Source organism: Pungitius pungitius, chromosome 10, assembly GCF_949316345.1.
Source record: "Pungitius pungitius chromosome 10, fPunPun2.1, whole genome shotgun sequence".
Lineage (NCBI taxonomy): Eukaryota > Metazoa > Chordata > Actinopteri > Perciformes > Gasterosteidae > Pungitius > Pungitius pungitius.
This window is the reverse complement of record NC_084909.1, coordinates 8,613,945-8,624,883: the sequence shown is the minus strand read 5'-3', so window position 1 is coordinate 8,624,883 and position 10,939 is coordinate 8,613,945.

Genomic DNA, 10,939 nt, shown 5'->3' with positions numbered 1-10,939 from the left:
GGAGGGTAATTTCATCATTATCATTGTCAATGTAATCATTGCCATCACAGACATAGTATTTACTTTTCCCCCTCTAGCAGAGACCCTTATATCAAACCCTCAGCAAGTTCGTTACATAATAGTCACTCCATTATATCTCCAACAGTAAATCATGCAGTCGTCCATGCATAATGACATTTGGCTGTACGTCAAAGTTAATGATGGCTGGTGAGATATAATGTTACTAGCTGTACATAACATCACACACACACACACACACACACACACATAATCGTGCACACGTAACCGCGCGGAAGCATTGCATGTGTGCACAGACCTTAAGACACACATTTAGGTGCACACACATGCACACAGTATATCATGTTTGGAACAGATCAGTGAATTTCTGTAAAGGTCAGTGTTTCGGGAGACGCTATAACGTATTTTTACAACCATCTTACACACATACAGCATGAAAATATGTGAATATTTATTGCATCTGTATATCTACATATGCATTGTTCTAATTTAGTTGTGGGTTTGGACCTTTGGTTTGACTTATACTAGGAATAGGGTTCATTATCGAAGCAGAAAAGGATTTTCATATTAACAGAATATCTTTGCTGTGTCTGTCTTTGCAGTTAGATTTTACTTCCTTTTAAATAGCAACGTGAAGCTGAGACGATGTTTGTTGAATCTACTACTTGGATAATATGAAGCATACATGATACCTACCCTGACACTGACATTACAGGTCAAGTACCACAATCATTTTCTTGGTCAAGTTGTGTAAGGTTTTGTTTTTGAAAGTAACCTCTTGTCATATTCTACCGTACTTTCAAACTGATTTGTTTGTTCTGAAGTGCTGCCTCACTGTTGTGCATTTTGTAACTCAATTAGTTCCTGCCTAATAATAAAAATGAGTAAAAGGATGGCTCTGAGAAGATTGATACCACCCTCTCGTCAGTGCTTTAGTGGGGACATGTAATGATGAACCTAATTGAACGTAGTGCTTGTGCACATACATTTGAGTACAGCCTCTAATTAGAGGAACACTTCATTAGTCATTCAAAACGAGTTTTGTTTTTGAATCAAGCTGCCAAAAAAAAGGAAGGAAAGTGAATTTCTAAAAAGTGCACGTCCAACAAAGGTACTATTGCAAAACAGAGAATTTAAACGTGTTCTAGTGAGAAAAGGATGGACCTTTAAATTAGGATTATGTCTTCATTAAGTGTTAAACTGTAGCTGGGAGGCAAATCTTGTTTAGAATAAAGGATGGTAGGAGCTAAACAGATTCACTCCCAATTTAAAGCCCAATTACACTTCTTAAGCTCGGAAGTTATCAGTTTGTTGAGTGTGTTTTATTGAGAGTCAAAGTTGTCAGTTTGAACCAGACTAGTTGGGGTCGTGCACTGATCTCATCCAACTGTGCAAAAGAAAATGCAAAACCCTTTTAATTCAACTAACAACCTGTCCATTTTGAGAGTACATCACATGCCTGTTCAGCCCCAGCAGTGTCATAATACGAACATTCAAAAGATAATTGGAGAGGAACGAAACATAGTTGCTTTGGCTGTGTACATGAAAACGAGGGCAGAGTTGCTCTGTTTGGCAGAGGTTCTCTTAAAAACACCACTGACCTCTGTGGTAAAGCCATCAGATAGCATTAGAATCTAAACACTTCGTGCCCGACAAGGAGCACCCTCTTTGCCCTCTTTCATGCCTTTTATCATTTCCTCAAAATTAAAGCTAACCGTAACGGCAATGGTTTGAAAAGCCCAGGGCCGTGACCATGAAACTTATTAAGCAGAGTGTTAATAGCTCTGTGAATTAAGGGGGAAAAGATTTTTACAAATGCAACCTCTCATTGAATGCAACCCTGGACATAATATATTCAACATATCCGCTACCTAATTCTCTAACTGAGCCTGAGAAACCAGTCCAAGAACAACATTACTCCATCAAAAAATATGTTTCTCATTTTGGTAAATATAATTGGAGAAATGGTGAGGAAAGTCTGGAGCTGAAACTCTTCCGTTCCTTTCTGTCACTGTGCATTAATAAAAGTGTTACTTATTTTGTTTGCGAGTGCTGACTTCAAAAGAGCCGGGTGTTTCTTCACTCTGAAGAACAGCTGGGTTGAGCGGACCTGTTCTTTTGTTTGAATAATATGCTTGTTCTTGCCCACCACAATAGATTGTTTGTGGCAAAGCACCATGGCAGCCCTACGAGGCGCACGAGATGTGTGTGATGGAGGTGAGGGAGAATTATGTTATTATAAATGAATGAAGCCTTTAGAGGCTCTGTGCTACTATTAGTGTCAATTGGATTTCTCTGTGAATCTGTGCATGTGAAATATGTTCAAGCACAACGTACAGAGAGGATAATATGTTTGCACGTGTAGCCGTATGCTAATAAATAAATATATATATATATATCATGAATAGCGGTGCTGCAGAGACAGATTGTTGTGAATGTATGTGTTAGTTTGTGAGATTATAGGTGTTCTGTTTCCAGCAGAACCAGGCAAATTGTGACAGTGTGAGATAGACTCCAGAAGATGAAATACACATACACACACGCGCACACACACACACACACACACACACACCAGCTCTAAGCCTTGCTTTTGTATCTAAAAGGTAGCTCTTACTCTGATAATTCCCGGGGGTGGGGGGGGGGGTCGTTGTGCTCTGCCCAGACCATGTTGTGTTCTCGTGCCGCTGTGTGTTGCGTGTGGTACCGCGGTGTAAGTGTGTTTCGTGTTGCGTGTACCATATGGTCCGAATAACCCCTCGCCAGGCGTAGAGCTTCAGGTGGGGAACAAGAGCGCTTGCATGCATGTCGGCACTCGATTCCACGTGTACGCCCACTGTGATCCGACCGAAAAACTTAAACAACATGGCGCAGGCCCAAACTCCACACTAATGATCCTATTAGTAGAAGTACCTGATGGTGACAAACAAAATACTTTCAGCCATCACCACACGGAGACACAAATACACTCACACACGCCGCAACCCTGTGACCTTTAATGTTCAGCCCCTTTTGTGTGGACAGGAAGTGTTTAGTGAGGCGGGGTTTGATGAGAAACAGATAAATAACTGGGCTAATGGGACAATTGTAGCTTATTACCCACACACACACACACACACACAAACAGGGACTCTGCTCAATCTCTCTTCCTGTCCTTGATGACAGAAGTTTGGCTACAACAGCCATCGTTTTTATCAGTTCAGCCCTTGGGAGCAACAGCTTTCAGGTGTTTTTTATGCCCAGGCACACTTTGATTCAGGGCCAAAAAAACAAACAACTGCTGCAAAACGCTGAACTACTCCCAGTTAGCGGAACATGTCACAGTGCTGTGTGTAATTTAGGAGAATTATAGGCTTTCAAAGTGAGCCCTGCTCACACTTCTAACACCTGAAGCTACAAACACAAACGCACACAGACATATGAGCATAAAGTCAGGCTGCAGATGTCTCAGGGATGTATGATACCAAGCAGACTACACGGCAATACAGCCGGCATTCTCCACTCATAGAATGTGGTTACAAAAGTTCTCAGTAGGACATTTAACCGGAGCAATCTTCTCACCAGGAAATATGTACAATAATACCGGGAATGGCACTTCACTAATTACTATTAAGAAAACTACACAGAGGGCTCAAGCTCATTAAGGATCATAAAATAAATATTAAATCTCAGAAAATAAACAACGAGGTGGAAATGAAAATAGCTTAGGGGAGAGAAAGCAATCTCAATGTAATCTAATCCAAGAGTCTATTAGAGTTGTGTTTAGGAGTTTAATTCCTCACTGCAAAATAACACATATTATAACTTTCAGAGAGGAAAGTCGCATCCCCGACAGATTCAAATAAACTTATTCAAACATAAAATGGAAATTGATAACAACAACAAAAAGAATCTTAACCCAGTTCCAGACAAAATGTTTAATATTAAATATTTGTGGATATGAAAGTACAGCAGAAGCCATTTTGACGCATTCACAACTAGACCAGATATCCCCCCTATAACTCATCATGACAGGGTCCAGGCTGGTGAGGAGCAGGGGGATAGGACGCGGAGCAGGAATGAATAATGGAAACGTGGCGCGGTGGTCAGAGTGGGAGAGAGGAGTGATGGCACGAATCATAGTGGGATTAAAGAACACAGCAATGGGAGAAGGGCTCGAGGTGCGACCAACATGATGCCGACAAATTGAACAAGAAGTGCCTCTTTTTTCTCGTAGCAGGAGGAGTCAAAGGAGGAGGAATGGGGGGAGGGGGGGGGGGGGGGTGGGGGGGGATACTGACAGAGATGAACAGGTGGTGGAACTAAGAAAAGACATGTAATTATTTGGGAAGAACAAAAGAAGAAAACGGAAGTGAGGCTGAGTGAGTGAAAATAATTGCGAGACGTTGATCCGAAGCCGTGTTGAAGACGGTGCTTTTGGAGAGACATGCAGAGAAGATGTTAAAATAAAAAAGAGAAACATGAGTGATTCTGTCCCATGCTAAAAGGAAAATTGCCAACAGAGTAATGGACATATGAGCAGTAAGCATGTGTAGAAAATTAACCCCACATTACCAGCTGTAGCATTAAAGTGACTCAGTTTAAAGCAATATCTTGTTGTTTCTTTTATAGAAAGTCTAAATATTAGTGCTGTCAGTTGAACGCATTATTAATGATGTTAATGCAAACCCATTTTAACAACGTCAATGTATTTTTCCGGAGGGATGGATGACTGTTGTCTCAAAATGTCAACAAGCTTGTCTGTTTGAGTAGCTGGCTGAAAGCATAGAAGTAGTAGTAGCTTACCTTCTATTGGTTCGGTAACCTAACTGTTGCGGTTCCCTGAAATGTGCACTTCATCATTTTATTTTGTACTGCAATGTTGTTTTCAGTGAAATAAAACATTTGCATAAAGCAAGCAATCCACTTTTCCATGATGATAAGAGCATTCAAATGAAACAAATAAAGCAAGGGACATTTATAGATAAAAAATGTGCAATTAATTGTGATTCATTTTGAGTTAACTATGACACAAATGAGATTAATATTTGAATCGTTTGACAGCACTACTAAATATTTTTTTACCCCCATTTTGGGCTATGCCCTTTACTTCCAACAGACTAGATATTGCAGTTACTGCACACAGAGTAGGGGAGAGAGAAGTCGGTGCTTTTGTTCTATTTTGCTGTGGAGAAACTTTTTCGGTCTCCATGTTACGGCGGCACATGTATGCCCAATGCTGTTTATTGAGGGTTTCTAAAAAGACAAACTGTATGGGCTCAATATTTAGGTGTCTGTTTTCTGTTGAACATGTAGTGCAGCCACCGGGTGATTCTGTATAGGTAGCATCAAATGAGAGGAGGGATGGCTGTTTGCAAAAGACATCTCATCTGGAAAGAGAAGTGAGATGACATGAAAGATTGAAGGAGCGAGAAAGGGAGGCAGCGCTCGTGAGAGATGGCTGAAGAATGATAGAAGTATTTGTCATCACTGGAGAGATTATAAGAAGAGAGTAAGAGAAACCGAGGGATGAGGGAAAGAGGGAAAGAGAAAGAGAGAGAAGAGACACAAGGAAAGATTGTGAAGGGTTCAGGGGCGTAATGACAAGAGGATGATCAAAGCATGGGTCATGCTTACCCACAGGAGAGGGAGAGGGGTGGGGGAGGGAGGGGGGGCAAGGAGTCTGCAGGCGGAGAGGCGACAGCAGGCTGAAGGGTCACTTTGTTTACGGAAAGAAGGAGAGGTTGAGGAATATTGATGTGAGGAGGGAGGAGGGAGATGAAGAGAGACAGCCCGGGATAGAGAGATGGCCACTGGCTGTGAAAAGAGAAAAGGATGATGAAGCGAAGAAGGGACAGAAACGATGAGAGCCTGCGAGGGGGGGGGGGGGGGGGGAACAGTCAGATAGAAGAGACGTCGAGGGGAAAAAAGGGGACATGGAAGCTGAAATCAGAAAAAGGCGTCCCCCGCTGCACAGATGAGAGATGCAATCTGCTGCAAAATTACAGTTTTTTAATCTCGATCGGAAGGTCTGCGGGGAATAAAATAAGAGGGATTTATCTGTGTGTTTGTGGAGAGACGTACAGGCGGAGGGAGAGAAGTGGTGGGAAGGTTATAGAAAAGGAAAGTGAAATTAAGACATCATCTGCAAATATTCTGTCGGATCTGGGCAATGACTGTGAATAAGTAAAAGACCAAGATACGGGCTCTCCAGAGGGAAAAGGGAAATCCTATATGTCAGGTAGTGGATGTAGAGACAAAATAAAAGTGCTGGCTGCAATGCGGCTTGTGTGCAGACGTATAGGAACCAAGTGTGCTCGCATAATGAAACTTAAATACCAGTCAAAGTCAAAACCTAAACACAGTACTCACTTGGGTGAAAACAGAGAAGTGGTTAAATAGGTTAAAAACTTCTTGCGCTTCAGGGGAATTGTATAAAGATCTAATCTTATCATTAATGCGATTGATTCTTACATTGCAGGCTAATATATCTACACTGTGCATTTTGCAGAACATGCTTTAGTGATTTTGTACTTAATTAGGGTTCATCATGTTTCCTGAGTAGGGTGCACATGGGTGAGGGAGACGAAAATGTTGAGTCACTCTGTTGGAACGAAAATGGTGGTAATGAGCAGAAAAGGAGTGAAGGAGAAAAGAGAGATGAAGGGAGTGGCGGGAGGGAGGTCATGCTTTTTTTCATCATCAAACATATGTAGATCATCCCTTTTTTTTCTCCCTCTCCTCATATGATTAAGAGCTAAAGCACAAGTCTCTTAATGAAAACGACATGTCGGAATGCACCTCCAATGTGTGTGTGTGTGTGTGTGTGCGTGTGCGTGTGTGTGTGTGTGCGTGTGTGTGTGTGTGTTTGTGCGTTAAGGATCCTGCAAGCTGAACAGTAAAATATATGAATGTTTATTACTCCCATGGCCCTGTCAACAGGACAGCATCGCTGTCACTTCCATAACTAAACGTTTATGTACATTTTGGAACAAAGACTCCCACTGAGTTGCTACTGAATAACTATTTAAACTCGTCATGAATACATAGCGCTGGAAACTGCAATTTTTGACAAATGTTTTTCAAATGAAAGGCATTTACAGAACCCTCAAAACTCAGGACACTAGGAAAAAAAAGGCACCTGGCGTGCGTAAAACAACACTCCCCCACCCCAAACGTAGCATTGGGCAAAAGATATGCAAAGTTCACGCAGTAAAATCTAAGTATTAATATTCCAAAAATCCTTTATCCTTGAAAGACGTCCACCTCTGTATTTTCCTTTGCTCTGGGAAAAAGACACATGGAAACCATTTTGATATTTTATTTTTCCCAATTGTAAAATATGTCTCTCCCTCTGTTAGCATAATCATTTCCTAAACTAATCTGTGAGCACAAATAAATATTTCCCATGACTTTGACAACACACACATATACATACACTCAAGTTGTTTTTCATTTATTCCAAACTCAAATCGTAGTGAACCCACCGCTGCTCTTCTTTCCGTGTGCTCAGACAGTAACGCATGGCATTTCAGTGATGTCAACACAGGTGTTTTTGTCATTTGCAGCAGATCAAAAACACCTGCCCCATTGCATCACTGGGGCGTGGCCTCGTGTGCTTGACATTTAGAGAGTAAATGATGCCGTGTGTCATTTTGAATGAAGCTTCTTGTCAACGCTTTCTGCAATACTTATACTCAGGCTTGTTTGTGCCAAAGCCATAGATACAGTAGATATAAGTATGAATAAATATAACGCACCCCTCAATACAGTAACGCGATAGTTTGTAACGTTAACTGAGCACCTGAGCAAACAACAAAATATTAAGCATAAAGAACGGGCACGATTGAATATCTTTTTATTCCACTTTCTTGTTTGAACTGAAAAGAATTGCCTGCAACGAGCCACATGACTGAAGCCTTTTTTGCCATTACTCAAATGTCACAACAACAGATTGTAGAAAAAAAAGCCTGAGGAATATTCTGCCCAACAGAGCTTGTTGCAGCTTTGTTGCTGACATAATCCGGAATAAAGTCATAATGCTTTCTACTATTACTGAGGCACAACAGTGTCTCATTATTACAATCGGATTGGTCGAAACACACGGCACAATTATTTGTCCCATAAAAGCAACGCTGTTGGGATACTGGTGGTGGTTTATTCTGCCTTTTTTTGAGACCTAGATTTCTTTTAAAGAATAAACACGATGGGAGAGTTGTCGTGGGAACCGCAGCCTGAGGTCAAAGGGTGAATCATGTGTCACTGTGGATCCCAAAGCGAGTTCGGAGTTTTCCCAAACTTCAAATGATTAAGGATGCTCGATCTGCGCGCCGTACTGAAGTATAAATCTGAATCGGCTCGGTAAGTAGAGTTGTCAGACTGACTGTTTTGTTTGTCTGCCTCAAAATGAGCCAAGCCCTTTGGGGGATATTTCTTCTACTCGTCGTCCTTTGTCTTTCTGGCTCTCATTGTCTTTACAACCCCCCCCCCCCTCTCTTATCCATCTCGCTCCCTTTAACTCTCTGTCTTTGTTGTTTTCTCTGCGCTGTCCATTTATTCCTTTGTTAGTTTTTACAGGGATCCTTTCATAAGTGGCTCCTTCCTTTGGTTCCATAGCTTTCCTCTGTCTTCTATCCTATCTCATCTTTCTTCAATCACTCTGGTCCATACGCTTTTCAGGCTGCAGGCAAAGTGTTTTTATTCTAACGTTTTTGTTTGATGACCTGCTGAAGCATCTTGACATGTCATGAAAATCCTAACTGTATAAGTTATTTTGTTTGAATTCATGGAAATGTTTAGCTCATGATTACAATTTGGCAGGAAATCGCATTCATAAGCTTAACCTCTGTGAGTACATATGGTAAGTATTACATTTGTATAAAATCATCTAAATTCAAGTTTTTATTTATATAACTAATGCAAGGGTTAGGGCTTGCACATGGTGTTACTGTAGTGAGAAAGATTAGACTTTCTAAAGTAACTCAACACATCCACTTGCACACCATAATCATCCTTATCATCTCTTGCCCTTTCACGTGTTCACATATTGCAAACAAACATGTGTCCGCATAAACATACACCACCCACCAGTCGTGAGTTGAGTCAGAACCCCTCTGGTCTACTGACTCAAAAAGCTCTCCTATTAAATCTCTCATGGCATCGCCTGCAACACACACACACACACACACACACACGCACACAGACACACACACACACACATGGGAATATGGCAAATGTAGATGAGTCAAGATTAATCTCCCTCTGCACACAATCACGAAGTGACATTCACACATATAATAAAGCCTGCCTGAATACTCACACGTATGCACTAAGTATACACACGGCCACACACGCACACTTTGTGGTTAATTGTCTTACAAACGGCCGTGTACATGTACTGTGAATTAATTTAACTTTGTTGATCCCTTGACATTAAACCCCCATCACGGTAACATTTTTAGGTCCTGGAACTTTGCTTGATGTCAGAATACCTACAAAATAAAAATGTCAGCTCTACTCTTTGCTATAGGTAAATTAGCAAATGCTACCAGGCTAATCCAAGATGGTGAACAATATACCTTATAAAACAAGCACAAAGCAACACATTTGCAACGCAGCCTTGTGTCGAAGACGTTTTGGCAGCTCTCAAGGCCTACCACACAATCACAGTAGTTGCACACTCATGGCCTACCACACAATCTCAGTAGTTGCACACTCATGGCCTACCACACAATCACAGTAGTTGCACACTCATGACCTACCACACAATCACAGTAGTTGCACACTCATGGCCTACCGCACAATCACAGTAGTTGCACACTCATGGCCTACCGCACAATCACAGTAGTTGCACACTCATGGCCTACCACATAATCACAGTAGTTGCACACTCATGGCCTACCACACAATCACAGTAGTTGCACACTCATGGCCTACCACACAATCACAGTAGTTGCACACTCATGGCCTACCACACAATCACAGTAGTTGCACACTCATGACCTACCACACAATCACAGTAGTTGCACACTCATGGCCTACCGCACAATCACAGTAGTTGCACACTCATGGCCTACCACACAATCACAGTAGTTGCACACTCATGGCCTACCACACAATCACAGTAGTTGCACACTCATGGCCTACCACACAATCACAGTAGTTGCACACTCATGGCCTACCACACAATCACAGTAGTTGCACACTCATGGCCTACCACACAATCACAGTAGTTGCACACTCATGGCCTACCACACAATCACAGTAGTTGCACACTCATGGCCTAACACACAATCAGCACACATAAAACAGATCAAATATAGACTTGAAGAAGACCTCGGGACTCGGTCAGCAAGAAGTGTTTACAGGCTATAAAGTGAGCTTTAATGTGTCCTGTTTACATGGACTTAGTGTTTTTGCATTGGGATTAAACCAATTCCTCTGCACACATTCGGTAAAGAATGTCAGATGTATGGCTAACAGTATATTGTTTTAGTTTGACTTTATGTCATAAAACAATATAAACACCAACCACTTGTGAAAACATCTATTAAATCAAATAAAGACCAAATCCAGGTTCACAGACTCACTCGAGTTTGGTACATGAGAGCTCCTTCTAACATTTTATTGTTCTATATAAAATCTTTGGCAAAGATAATCTTACTTCATCTTCTTAAGCAGTACACACAACATCATCAACAACAGAGTCGCAAGCTGCCTTTACTGTATTGATTTAATTTTACAGACACAGGGGTGAGAGGGAATACTTTGATGCCCCCTAAATCATTGTGCATACAGGGGGAGAATTGCTTCATTGGCTTTAATATAAACGCGGGCTGCCACAGACGCTGCGGAAGAAGAAGACATCAGCATAACTGTGCAGTGATATTATCCCCTCTCTATTGAGTGTCCAAAATTGCAGTCCCTTTCTTTCCATTTCCTCAAG